The sequence below is a fragment of the Eleutherodactylus coqui genome, chromosome 12 (assembly GCF_035609145.1).
Source record: "Eleutherodactylus coqui strain aEleCoq1 chromosome 12, aEleCoq1.hap1, whole genome shotgun sequence".
In the NCBI taxonomy this organism is placed as follows: Eukaryota; Metazoa; Chordata; class Amphibia; order Anura; family Eleutherodactylidae; genus Eleutherodactylus; species Eleutherodactylus coqui.
The window spans coordinates 87,445,537-87,460,249 of NC_089848.1; positions in this window are offsets into that span (position 1 = coordinate 87,445,537).

Consider the following 14,713-nt stretch of genomic DNA (forward strand, 5'->3'; position numbering starts at 1 on the left):
TGGTGGTGGCTCCCCGGCTGATCTTGGCGCGACAAACCTTGCACACCACTGTTCGTCGGTCGTCTGCACTCTCAGTGAAAAACTGCCAGACCTTTGAGCACCTCGGCCTCTGCAGGGTGGCATGGCGCGAGGGTGCGCTTTGGGAAACAGTTGGTGGATTATTCGGTCTGGCCCTGCCTCTACCCCTGGCCACCGCACTGCCTCTTCCAACCTGCCCTTCTGCTGCACTTGCCTCCCCCTCTGAAGACCTGTCCTCAGTAGGCGTAACAAACCAGGGGGGGTCAGTCACCTCATCATCCTGCTGCTCTTCCTCCGAATCCTCTGTGCGCTCCTCCCTCGGACTTACTCCGATTACTACTACCTGAGTGATAGACAACTGTGTCTCATCGTCATCGTCCTCCTCACCCACTGAAAGGTCTTGAGACAGTTGCCGGAAGTCCCCAGCCTCATCCCCCGGACCCCGGGAACTTTCCAAAGGTTGGGCATCGGTCACGACAAACTCCTCCGGTGGGAGAGGAACCATTGCTGGCCATTCTGGGCAGGGGCCCGGGAACAGTTCCTGGGAGTCTGCCTGCTCCTCAGAATGTGTCATTGTAATGGAGTGAGGAGGCTGGGAGGAAGGAGGAGCAGCAGCCAGAGGATTCAGAGTTGCAGCAGTGGACGGCGCAGAAGTCTAGGTGGTCGATAGATTGCTGGATGCACTTTCTGCCATCCATGACAGGACCTGCTCACACTGCTCATTTTCTAATAAAGGTCTACCACGTAGACCCATTAATTGCGAGATGAATCTGGGGACGCCAGAAACGTGCCTCTCTCCTAATCCCGCAGCAGTCGGCTGCGATACACCTGGATCAGGAGCTCGGCCTGTGCCCACACCCTGACTTGGGCCTCCGCGTCCTCGCCCGCGTCCACGTCCTTTAGGCCTACCCCTACCCCTCAGCATGCTGTATTACCAGTAGTGCAGAAACAGAACGCTGTAATTAAATGTGCCACTTATTGGCCTATGGTTGGAGGCTGACTTCCCTTACGGAACGCACAGCAGAGCCAGGAAACAATTTTGCGCACGCCTGTAGTGAGACGTAGGTGCGTATGACTGAGCTAGTGGAATTCACAGTGCAGAAGCAGTCAAGTGGCCAAAGGCCAGTAGTAGGCCTTAAGTATTTTGCTTCTATTTTTTTAAAATGCTGAGCTGATACAGCAGACAGATACTGTAGGCAGCGTTAAATATTATGTATACTGTTTCCCTCTGGCGGGATGACGGCAATTATGTAACAGAGACAGCAGATCCAGGAAACAATTTTGCGCAAGCCTGCTGTAACGCTTACCTGCGTATTAATTAGGACTACTACCCCCAGCAGATAGATACTGTAGGCAGCGTATAATATTATGTATACTCTTTCCCTCTGGCGGGATGACAGCGATCAATTTTTTGGAAAAAGCCCACTGCGTATATAGCCTGAATATCTCTTTCCCTGCCTCACCAGTACTGGCCCTATACTCTGTACAATGACTGCAGACTGCGGACGCAATGCTCTGCACGGCCGATATACAAAAAAAAAAAATTGTGCAACACTGCTAAAAGCAGCCTCAACAGTAGTGCACACGGTCAGATGTGGCCCTAAGAAGGACCGTTGGGGTTCTTGAAGCCTAAAATAACTCCTAACGCTCTCCCTATAGCAGCAGCAGAACTAATGTCAGAATGCATCTGTGGCGAGCCGCAGGAGGGGCCGATTTATATACTCGGGTGACACCTGATCTCGCCAGCCACTCACTGCAGGGGGGTGGTATAGGGCTTGAACGACACAGGGGGAAGTTGTAATGCCTTCCCTGTCTTTCTATTGGCCAGAAAAGCGCACTTACGTCTCAGAGATGAAAGTGAAAGTAACTCGAACATCGCGTGGTGCTCGCCTCTAGTAACGAGCATCTCGAACACGCTAATACTCGAACGAGTATCAAGCTCGGACGAGTACGTTCGCTCATCTCTAATAGCTAGTTCAATGTGCAAAAAAATCTATTTCCTTTATTTGAAGTTTTCACATAAAACCTCGAGACAAAAGATTAACATCTTTGTGTAGCATTATGCCATGGCAACTAACGAGTTTCCACCGACTCGCGGTCTTTTTTTTTCATTTTATTGCAAGTATAATATAAAACACATAATATAATACTTGTGATTAATAACAATGCAGGCAGTGAAGAGCCGCTCACAAGTGACTCGAGGCCAATTTTCCCTTGGTTCCCTGCTATAACCTGTTCCTGTCTGAACGCCCATGTATGTATCTGAGTTTGATTGTTCACTACATTTACAACTGTTCCATTTTTCTGTTACCGGGACCGTCCTGGGATTTATTATGTTTCACCTCTATCATCGCTGTTCTATTAAAATTCATATAAGTGTTAAAAATATATCTTAATGGAGGAACACTTCCCGCTCATTCTCCCTACAGCTTATTTAATTGGCTGCAGAACATTGTTGATTTTCATCTGGGCGCTGCAGCAAATCAGATTTTTTTTATGCAAATCTGAAAACGTATCAATTTGAATATTTTATGGCTTTTATGAGCAGTTTTATATTAAATCCTAATAACATAAAATGCATATGAAGTCATTTTCCTGAGCTGATGTGCGGTATAAATCACATGCATGCAGACGGAGGATTGTAGTCATAATTAGGAGAAACCAAGTAACAGGCACACAAACGGAGTGCACAAATACCCCTTTAAACCCAATGACTATTCTGTTATGTTAGAATGATTATTTCTAATTGTTTTGTTCCTCACATATATTTGCATTTTGGGAAATCAAATTTTCTCTTATTGCAGTTTTTGACAGGTGACAGTTTTTGGAATGTATCGCATTTATTGTGTGGCTGCTGAGAAGAGACACTTATCATACATTACTAGGTCCAAATAGATTAGAGGGAAGATTGAGACGTACGCCTTTGTTGAACCTGGTTGCTTTGTTCTAGACATAGCGCCCCACTTGTTAATGGGTTTTGTCTGGTATTGCAGTTCAACTTCATTGAAGTGAATGAATCTGAGGTGTACACGACTGGTTAAAAGTTTTAGAACACCTTAATTTTTGCAGATGTTTTTCACAACAACACAGTTCAAGTTCAACAAATAACGTGAAATGGTTCAAGGGTTCAAAAGTAAGTTAAAATCATAAAAATCTGAAATTTTAACCTGAACACAAAAGTATTCTGAATTTATGATTTTAACCAAAGGGCTTTTCTCGGGGAACACATCATGGATAGGTGCTCTGCAGCACAGAAAGCGAATTATGGTTTGGAATTGGATGCACTACAGGTGTCTCAACATTTGTAGATTACTTTCAAACCCTCTGATTCTATATAACCAGAGTTGGGACAGACTTCATTACAATGCCCTCTAGGGCAGGATTTGGACAGTTTTGCTCTTCAGGACAGAGCAAATTGCTGTCATAATGGCAAGAAAAAAGCAATTAGCCAAAGAATACAGACAATTATAATGCTTAGAAGTGTAGGTCTGTCCTATAGAGAACTTGTACTAACTGCCATCTTGGCTTTCTTGGCAGTTTCCTATATCATCAAAATACACTTGGAAACTAGAAGAAACTGATAGGAAAAGGTCTGGCAGACCAAAGGCCACTACAAAATCAGAAGACAAGTTTTTGTGAGTCAAACGGTTATGTAATCAGCGCCTGACAGCACAAAATCTTCAAGCTCAGCTTAACGCAGCAACCCCCCCCCCCCACCCCCTCCAAAAAAAACAAGTTTCCATTTCAGCTGTGAAGAGAAGACTTTTATGTGCAGGTTTGACAGGTAGAGTATCAGCAAGACAACCACTGCTAAGACTGAAAATAAAAAAAGACTTGCCTGGGCCAAGCAGCACCTCTATTGAAGAGTGAAAGAAGGTTTTATGAACTGATGCATCAAAATTTGACATCTTAGGTACATCAAGCAGGGTTTTTGTATGCCACCGAGTAGGTGAAAGGATGGTTACTAAGTGTGTTCTCCTCACTTGCTATCCAGCAGCACTCCTCAGTAATCCAAATGAAGGACCTCCAAATCCCCAAAGTAAGCCGAAAGGTACAAGAAAGAGTGGCAGAGTGGCAGCATCAAGGGTGTGGAGTAAAAATGAAGAATTCCTTATTGCTTCATGCTTAAAAATGGCAACGTTTCGACCAGAGGTCTTTGTCAAGTCTGGTTACTGGTTACTAAGTGTGTAACGTCAACTGTCAAACATGGAGGAGGAAGCATGATGCTCTGGGGCTCTTTTGTTGGATCCAGAGTTGGCAACTTGCACAGGGTGACTGGTGTACTGGACAAAAAGGGCTACCACAACATTTTAATGCACCATACAATACCCTTTGGTGTACGCCTAGTTGGTCAGGAATTAATATTACAGCAAGACAATGATCCCGAACATACTTCTCGGTTGTCAGAACTGCTTAAGAAGTCGTGAAGAAGCCGGTAGGCTTCAAAGAATGGAATGGCCTGGACAGAAGGGTAATAGTAAAGCAACATGCAAGTGGAGCACATTTATGGGAACTTCTGCAATAATGTTGGGAAGAAATGTTGGATTAACATGCAACTGTAGAAAGAATACCTCGACTCTGTATATTACCTAAAGGAGGATACTTTTGAAGACTCAAAAATCTAGATCTAATTTGGTGAAACAAATGAATCCATTATTTTTTTTCATTTTAACTTGTTTCTATGCTTTAATTTCAAAGTATATTTGACACATTAAAGGGGTTGTCCCGCGCCGAAACGGGTTTTTTTTTTTTTCAAACCCCCCCCGTTCGGCGCGAGACAACCCCGATGCAGGGACCTAAAGAAAAATCCGCACAGCGCTTACCTGAATCCCCGCGCTCCGGTGATTTCTTACTTACCGGCTGAAGATGGCCACCGGGATCTTCTCTCTCGGTGGACCGCAGGGCTTCTGTGCGGTCCATTGCCGATTCCAGCCTCCTGATTGGCTGGAATCGGCACGTGATGGGGCGGAGCTACACAGAGCTACACGGAGCCCCATTGAGAAGAGAAGAAGACCCGGACTGCGCAAGCGCGTCTAATTTGGCCATTAGACGCCGAAAATTAGGCGGGCTCCATGGAAACGAGGACGCTAGCAATGGAGCAGGTAAGTGAAAAACTTCTTATAACTTCTGTATGGCTCATAATTAATGCACAATGTACATTACAAAGTGCATTAATATGGCCATACAGAAGTGTATACCCCCACTTGCTGCCGCGGGACAACCCCTTTAAGGCTCAGTCAGATCGGCGTTTTTTGCTGTGCATGTTTTTTGCGCTTGCAATTCGCATCTATATAGAACCAATGCTTTTCAATGGTAGTGGTCACATGTCCGATATTTACATGCGCATAAAATTCGCACCTACAAAAGGTAAAACATATGTGGTTTCGACAGGTGTGGTTACGCAATTTAAAATCCCTGCCTGTTGGTAGCTCTGATTGTGATTGGCTGAAGCGCTCAGGCAATCACAATTAGAGCTACCAACAGGTGGGGATTTCAAATCCCCGGCTGTTAAGAGCTCAGTACTACAGAGTCGGGGACAGCGGCAGAAGCTGCGGCTGAGCCCCGGCAGGTGAGTATTATTTTTCTTTTTTGTACACTATTTTAAAAGGCTTTTGAGGGAAGGGCTTATGAAGCCTTTCCCTGAAAAGCCATTGACAGCTATCGGGGCTCAGCGGCGACTTCTGCCGCTGTGCCCGGCTTTATTGTTCTCAGCTAGCAGCATGCAGGGATTTAAAATTCCCGCCTGCTGGTAGCTCTGATTGTGATCATTAAGGAGCCTACGACAAGAGTGCGGAAGTTTTTGTGTTTTATTCCTTCATTTGTTCTTCATTTGGTCATCCATTTTGGGGTATTTTCTTTTTCTGCTGCTCTCCGGACCACACAGGATCATTGCAAGACCCAAAGCACCCGTTACAAGCCGACTAGGACCTCTGGTGCAGGCGGGAGGTCCCTTTCTTCCATAAGGGCCTTGCTTGGCACCAGGTGAGTTCATTACTATTTTACTTACACATCGAGCCTATGTTTGGTGGCGCGGATTGCCTATAGTTTTGTCAAAGGCAAATGAATGAGATTTAACAAATCTCCTTTACACGTAGCAGAATTTTTCTGCAGCGGAAACACAAGAAATTTGAAAAACGCTGCAGATTATGAATCCACAGCATGTCTATTTGGAAGTGTGCAGAAATACTGCATTATTTTGCCATAGAAATAAATGGAGAGCATAAAAACTGTGCAAGAATTTGCAAATACACTTTTGTTGCAAATTTTGAAGCATTTCCACTGCAGAAACGCACTGAATCTGTTTGGAAAACTGTGTTTGTTGTTATTTGAAAGTTTGCCGGTGTGAACTCAAAATAATGTTATCCTATCACAAAAATGCACCATATTCCACTGGAGAATAGATACGCATAAAAACACAAGTACATATTCAAAGTCCACAGCAAAAAAAATGCAGCAAATTCCACACAGCTTGTTAACTCTGTCCATATGCAGAAAAGCAGCAGAAATTTTGCAGCATAATTTTCTCAGCTCAGACGCTGTGTGTGGAGGCAGCCTTGCACTATAGAGTGACTCAGGGGATAATATATGCACACCTAACTTTATCACTGTTTGTGCCATAGAGTGCTCAATTAACACTGCCATGTAATAGTGCCTACCATATTAGTGTCGATTGTAAAAAAAAAAGAGAAAAGCCCTGGGGTATACCTCACTAAACAAACAATTACCAAGAAAAATTGCCAGAGGCAAGAGAATAGCCTAATGGTTATACCCTCCCAAACAGAATAAAAATGGTATACTTTATTAACATATATGTGCTCAAAAAAGGACAAAGACGCTTTAAAATAAAGGAGTAGGTGGCTTAACTAGATCTGGAGTATGTCCATAGAGGAACGAAGTGTATGTTGGCTAGGCAAGCTGAAAGGGTATGATACAAGTGTGAGTTAATAGAGGTACAATGCAAGCAGCCTGATTATAAGTTTCCTAAGTAAGCTGAAAGGGCAGTCACTTATATAGCTATAGCCTACCTGAGCTCCCTTGATAAAGCCTTGTGACGAAACATGTTGGGAGGACATGTGTTAGGTTTTTAGATTAGGTTTAGGGATGTCTCCACTATACAATACATGTTTATAGATAGCTAGGCATCTAGGCAGTCCCTTTGTGGGTTAATAGAAACTTCAATAATTGCCAAAAGTCACACCATTTCCTCAAACACTGTATGCTGTATGTATACTAGAGACCACTCTGTCATTGCTAATCTCAATCACAACTGTGTTCAATGCAGAGCATGTGGATAACACAGCAGCACAGCAGCTCATATGCTATATGAATATATAGAGATCTCTCCATCCTATGTTACAACTGTGATTAAGACATAATTAGTATAGCAATGTACTAACCCCCTGTGCATCCCAGTATTGGCTACCACCAGTTATGTCGTTTCCCTGAGGACTGCATGCTGTGTGAATATGATAATGACTATATATGACTGCTCTTTCAGCTTACCTAGGAAACTTATAATCAGGCATCTTGCACAGTCACTCTATTAACTGACACTCTTGTATCATACCCTTCCAGCTTGCCTAGCTAACATACACTTCATTCCTCTATGGACATACTCCAGATCTAGTTCAGCCACCTACTCCTTTATTTTAATGTATTTTTGTCCTTTTTTGAGTGCATATATGTTATTTAAGTATACAATTTATTAGTTTGTGTTTGGGAGGGTATAACCTTTAGGCTATTCTCTATTCTATTTTTCTTGGTAATTACCATGTTAGCGCCAACATTATAATACCTACCAGTGCCCCTCTTTCAGCTAAAACTCCAGCAGAACCCACCCAATCCTTTTCTGTAGTATGAAGAACTCTGATGAAAAATTGCGATGACAGTTTTCCTTCAAATGTCTTTGCATCTTTTTACTGCATTTTCGCGATAAACTGAGCTTTGTTTCCCCCACACAAGAGCAATTAACGTTGTTTTGTGAACTTGCGAAGAAGTTGTAATGATAACACATTACTTCAGAAATATGTTCACCCTGCATTTATAAAAATCTAAATGATGATGAAGACGACTTTCTAAAATGAAGAACGGCAGTGGAGATATTCTGTGCTAACATTTACTACATTTTAAAGACAAAGAACTAATAAAAAATCTAAGCAAAGAGAACAAAACATACATCACTTACAGGAGCGTCTATTAGTGGAGTAAGTGCTTTCTTCCACTGCAGCAGGTTGGGGTGGATTCCTTCTCTTATTTCTCATCAACAGAACATCAAATGAGGCAGGAAAGCCTGTCAGCGGCAAAGTGGAGAATATTCATGCATTAATATAATTATAACTCTTTTATATTTTTATTGCTATTTCATTAATATATATGAGGTATTTTATTTACACTTGCAGTCAAAATTATTCATCCCCCCATTACAAATTAGATTTGCCAAATTTACAAACTTTCAGCTGTTTACAGAAAACAAATCAAATATGGGCACTTTAAATAGATCAGCTCAACTAATTTAACAAGTGTTTCTCCTAATTAAACACGAAATACCACTTTTAATGACTGTTACAGTCTCTGAATTATTAAACCCCTTCAAGACAAGCATCTTTAGTACTTCATAGAGCACCTTCTGCTTTTATCACCTGCTACAAATGTGAGGCATAGCCAGACAGCAGTGTTAGGTTGTGCTGCTGGAGTTTGTTGTTCTACAGGGTTCCAGAAGGACACCTGCACAGGTAGTTAATTGGCCTGGTTGGGTGTGGTTGTTCAGGTCATGCAATCCCCTGGGTCTGGGTGTAGATATATAACTCAGCCCATCTGCAATGAGGAAGCTGTATTTCCTCAGTCTGTCTGCTGTGTGAGTAGTGTTCATGGTCAGCTTACAGCTTGCTGTGTGAGTAGTGTCTGGTCAGGTTGCAACTTGCTATGTGAGTAGTATCTAGTCAGGTTGCAGTTTGCTGTGTGAGTAGTGTTCTGTGCTACCTGTTTAGTGTCTTGCTAGAGTAGGGACTGCAAGACAGGAGGAGCCTTGTCGGGGCCTTGCAGCTGAAGTTCATTGGCCAATGTACTAACTAATCTCTCGCTTTTATATTTAGCTTCACCATCTGCTTTAGTGTGCGAGGTTGTGTGGTGTGAGTTTGTGCATTTAATGTGTCAGTTCTGCCTGGTTCCGAGTATCACCCTTTGAGGAAGAGCAGGGCCAAGGTTCTAGCGCGGGGCCGCCTTTATTGAGGCGATCACTCCGCTTGTAGGTAGGGCCAAGTCATCTTACCTGCAGCACAGGGTCAGTTTCCCCTAATTCATGTCTTCGGGTCACGTTCATGTAGGTCCGGTGCTTATTTGCCCACACGAACGTAACAAGCAGCTTCTGACAGCGTTCTTGATGAATCTTAGCCCATAATTCATAGATAATGGCCTCCAGTTCACTAATATTCTTAGGTTTGCATATTGAAACCACCTTCTTATCCTACCAAAGATTTTCTATGGGCTTCAAATCTGGCAACTGTAACGGCCACTCCAGAACCTCCAGGATGTCTTCTGAAACCAAGCATTGATGGACTTTGAGGTATACTTGGGATCCTTGCCCTTTTGGAAGGTTCAATGACGTCAAAGCTTCAGCTCCCTCACAGAAGACATGATAATTGGTGCCATGCAGGAAAATATCACTACTGTGAAGCCGTTCTTACTAGGGCAGAGCCGCTTTGTACAGCAGTTAGTGTGAGCGTTGGCCCGCTTTCAGTGCAGTAACAACGCAGGCAGAGCTAGGTGATGATGTCCCCACTTCCATTTTCCCTCCTGTGTTCAAAAACTGTACACAGTGTTCTGCCATGTTTTTTGACAGCATTGAAAATGCTCCCCATTGATTTCAATGGCGATGCATTGCATTTAAAACTCTTAAATGCCGAAAATAGAACAGACAGTGCTTGAAAATCGCGTCGTTAGAAATGTTGTGTTCGAATGCTAGTCTGAGAAGCCCCATTGAAATCAATGGAGGGGTTTTACAGCGTTTAGCCTCGCATTTGAAAGACTGCACTAAATGCTGTAAACGGGGGTGAAAGGCCGTCCACTCATCCAGTATACATACACATTACACATATATTTACCATTCCTGCAGGTGGCGGTACCCTGCACCTCTGTGTCTGCCAGGCTGGACAGTAGCAGAGGAGCCATATCTTCTGCAGGCAGCCGAAGGGGTACAGTACAGATGTGGCATTTCTCCAGCCCTGCTGTCTGTACCTTTAGCCTCATCCCTCCTCCTCTCCATTCCACCAGCTGCTGTGTCAGTGCAGCAGTAAGGGAGGTAGGTCTGATGCAGCAGAGCTTCAACCGCAGCCTTTCAGCCATATTTCACTGCCCAATCAGTGACAGGGGCCCTGATTGATCAGTAAAACCACCAGTGAGCGTTTCCTTAGTATGATGAAGGAAGCAATCATTGATTAGTAAGGTCTTCCTGCTTGGATTTCACTTACTGATCCCTGTCTGCAGCCCATGCCGTAGTATTGTGTGGTCTGTGGTGAGGGGCCCCCAAGCTAAGGGGCTGGGTCACAATTGTGACCCCTAGCTGTACGCCAGTGGTGCTGTTGCAGTACACGAAATCACAGGAAAAACTATTAAAGTGTGTGGGAGCACAAGGAGGTATTAATACTGTGCAAGGTGCAAAAGGGTGCAATATTGCTAAAGGAGGGCACTGAGATGGAGATTGGGACAGCAGGATAGCAAGTTTGTGTGCAGAGATGAGTGTTTGGTGGAAAAAAATTGTCATGGTGATTTAGGGCTGGATGAAAAAAAGGTGAGTAGGTGACTCCAACTGGATAAGACATCAACTGTTATCACTGGAGGTAACTGCACGATAATCACTATCACTGTATAGAGCTAGTATCTGACTGTTATATGTTGACTGCATTATATAGAGGTATACTAGAGCAGAGCCACTGTTTATGAGCCTGATATGTTATAAAAGTTGCACTGTAGATATGTAGTGGCCCAAATGGATCCTACAAAAGCGCCTTGCCTTTAAATGGTGGCGCTCAGTTCATGTGTAACCAGCAGGGTTAACCACTACTTAATTTGCCCTATCACAGAGCTATTCATAATCTGCCAGGTCTCCAGTCATGGAAAGAGGGGGGATAACTAAAGAAGAATATAATGGCATCTGCAGAAGCTGTAGGACAAGTGTCAGAAAAGCTAAAGGTAATAATGAATTGAGGCTTGCAACAGAAGCCAAAAGCAATAAAAAAGGATTTTGGGGGTATGTTAAAAGCAAAAGCAAAATTAAAGATGCTATTGGATGCTTACAAGATGAAAATGGGGAATTGGTTAAGAATGATGTTGAGAAGGCCCAACTTTTAAATTCCTATTTTGTATCTATTTTCTCTTAGAAAGTAGATGGAACATCAACTGATATTGCCTGTGCTATTGGGGGAATAAAAGAATGCAGGCTATCTATAAGCAGAGAGATGGTGAGGGAACACTAAGCTAACTTAAATGAATTCAAGTCTCAAGGTCCAGATGAATTACATCCTAGGATACTAAAGGAAGCAGCAGAGGTAATTGCTGAACCACTTGCCATAATCTTTAAGAATTCCTGGAGAACAGGAGAAGTCCCAGAAGATTGGAAAAAGGCAAATATAGTCCTTATCCTTAAAAAAGGGAAGAAGGTAGACTCAGGAAACTATACTCCTGTGAGCCTGACTTCTATACCGGGAAAGATCTTTGAACAAATTATTAAACAGCATGTATGCAAGTACTTAGATAAACATGGAGTAATTAATCAGAGCCAGCATTGGTTTGTAATAAACAAGTTATGCCAGACAAACCTAATTTCCTTCCATGACAGAATCACTGACTGGGTTGATCAAGAAAATGCGGTGGATATAGTATATCTCTACTTTAGTAAAGCATTTGGCAAAGTATCTCATACCATACTTATTGAAAAAAATGACCAAATATGGGATTGACAAGGCAACTGTTAGGTACATTCACAACTGGCTGAGTGATCGTACTCAAAGAGTAGTCATAAATGGCTGCACATCCAAGTGGAAGAATGTATCAAGTGGGGTACCACAAGGCTCTGTCTAGGCTTAGTGTTGTTCAACATTTTTATAAATGATCTGGAGAAGGGAATTGATGGGAAACTGATCAAATTTGCCGACGACACAAAGCTAGGAGGGATAGCTGGCACTAGGGAAGAGAGAGAGAGTATTCAAAAAGATCTAGAAAAGATTGAACAGTGGGCAGCGACTAACAGAATGGTATTTAATAAAGAGAAATGCAAAGTCCTACATCTGGGCAAGAAAAATGAAGAAAGCACATACAGAATGGGAGGAATTGGGCTAAGCAGCAGCACATGTGAAAAAGACTTGGGTATACTAATAGATCATAGACTGAACATGAGTCAACAATGTGATGCAGCAGCCAAAAAAGCAAACACAATTCTGGGATGTATTAAGAGGAACATAGAGTCTAGATCATGTGAGGTAATTATCCATCTCTACTCTTCCTTAGTCAGACCTCATCTGGAATGCTGTGTCCAGTTCTGGCCACCCACTTTAAAAAGGCAGACAAACTGGAGCAAGTTCATAGAAGAGTTACCAAGATGGTGAGCGGTCTGCAAATCATGTCCTATGAGGAACAGTTAAAGGATCTGGGAATGTTTAGCATGCAAAAAAGAAGGCTGAGAGGAGACAATAGCTGTCTACAAATATTTGAAGGGCTGTCACAGTGCAGAGGGATCAACCCTATTTTCATTTGCACAAGGAAAGATTGGAAGCAATGGGATGAAACTGAAAGGGAGGAGACACATTCGATATTCGAAAAAAAGCTTTGACAGTGAGGGTGATCATTGAGTGGAATAGGTTGCCACAAGAGGTGGTGAGTTCTCCATCAATGGAAGCCTCCAAACAGAGGCTGGACAGAAATCTGTCTGAGATGATTTAGTGAATCCTGCACTGAGCAGGGAGTTGAACCCGATGATCCTGGAGGTCCCTTCCAACTCTACCATTCTATGACAACCAGTGCGCATGCATTAGGGAGTGTCAAAATTTCAAATACACACTCGACAAAAGACCTCCCCCCCCCCAACTACCATAGTCTCCGAACAATATTTTAGTCCAAATAAATGTTTAAGAATTCATTCTACGATCACTAAACTGAACAAAATGTAGCAACTATTTCAAGCAACTAATCAGATGATGGTTGTCTCATGTCAAAAGCCACTCTTAGCTACACCCTTGAGCCAAAATCTATTTTTCTGCTCTTGACCTAGACACCCTATTATGTTGTCTCCATAACTGTTATGTCTTCCTGAACCTAAATATAGACAAAATGAGCTTGTCTTCAGCTTACACGCTCAAGATATCCTTCTACTTACACAAGCATGTTTTCTAGTAATAGGATGTGACTGAACTCTGACATGTAATGCCCCATGTCCACGGGCAGATCGTATTCCGCATGCGGGAGCGTGCAGCGGAATCCGACCTTGTCTGTGGCAGAGGACACTTATAAGTCTTCTACTTATCCACAGTGAAGAAGATAGAAGAACCAGACAGGTGTGTGTGGAAGCGCCAGCATTGTGCCGCCGTACATGCGCAGTGGAGTTTTTATTTTTTAAACTTCTGCTTTCCCACGGAATCTGGGAACTAAATTGCGGATGGGACGTAGATCCCAGTCATCCATGTCGATTCCGCACTGAAATAAGGCATGCTGCGATTTTTTTTTCCAGACTAAGAGGTCCGCAAATCTGCATGCTCTAATTCAAATGCGGACGCCCATGTATACCTATGGGTTGCTTGATTTGTGGATATTCTGCGCGGGTGACCTGTGTGGATTTCACAAATCAAATCCGCCTGTGGACATTGGGCCTAAGTCCAATGTCATATCTGCACTTCCAGGTTACAGAAGTGGTCAGAGATCATTTTTTTCTCTAAATGTAGGAAATGTTATAAAATAAAAAAAATATTGATCCTCCTCTGTTTTAGTGCCGCTGCTAGGTTGACCTCCTATGGTTTTGCTTACATAGCTGCAGTAGTGACCTGACTCAGTGGTGTATGGAACAAGACCGCTGAGGCCAGTGACTGGCTGCAGCCATCATGAGTTTTGAATGGGCATGTAGGGGGCAACAAAGCTGCAGCACTAGAGCAGTGAAGGATCCAGTGTAGCTTCTTTCTTATTTTATAACATTTCCTACATTTCGAAAAAAGTGATCTTGGACAACGGCTTTAACCTGCAAAAACCCTATTCAGACCTATCCCATCCTGAATTTCTTCTCTAATTTATAGATACCACATCATACATGGCCTCCACTCTCCCAATTACAGCCTCCTTTCTACCCCTCAAATTATGTCCTCAAACGCTCACGTACAAGCTTCTCTCATGCTTCCCCTCTCTTCTAGAAATCTTTCATTCCATCTGATATTCTCTAACCATTTAAGCCTGTAAAAAAGCCTCACTGAAAACTTCCTTCTCCACCAACATATAACTTGCTTCTCACAGAATCCTTGTGTGAGAACCCCTTGGAAGGTAAGCGTATCCACAATGCAACAACCTTTAAACAAAAGTCACAGAACAATAGATAGATAAAACATCACTTTTATTAATTCAACAAAAAACAAAGAGTAGAAAAAGGAGGGAAGCGCCCTGTTATTACTGCTAAAAATATGGAGAACCCGCCATGAGAAGGGCGCCCCTTTGCCGAACCATC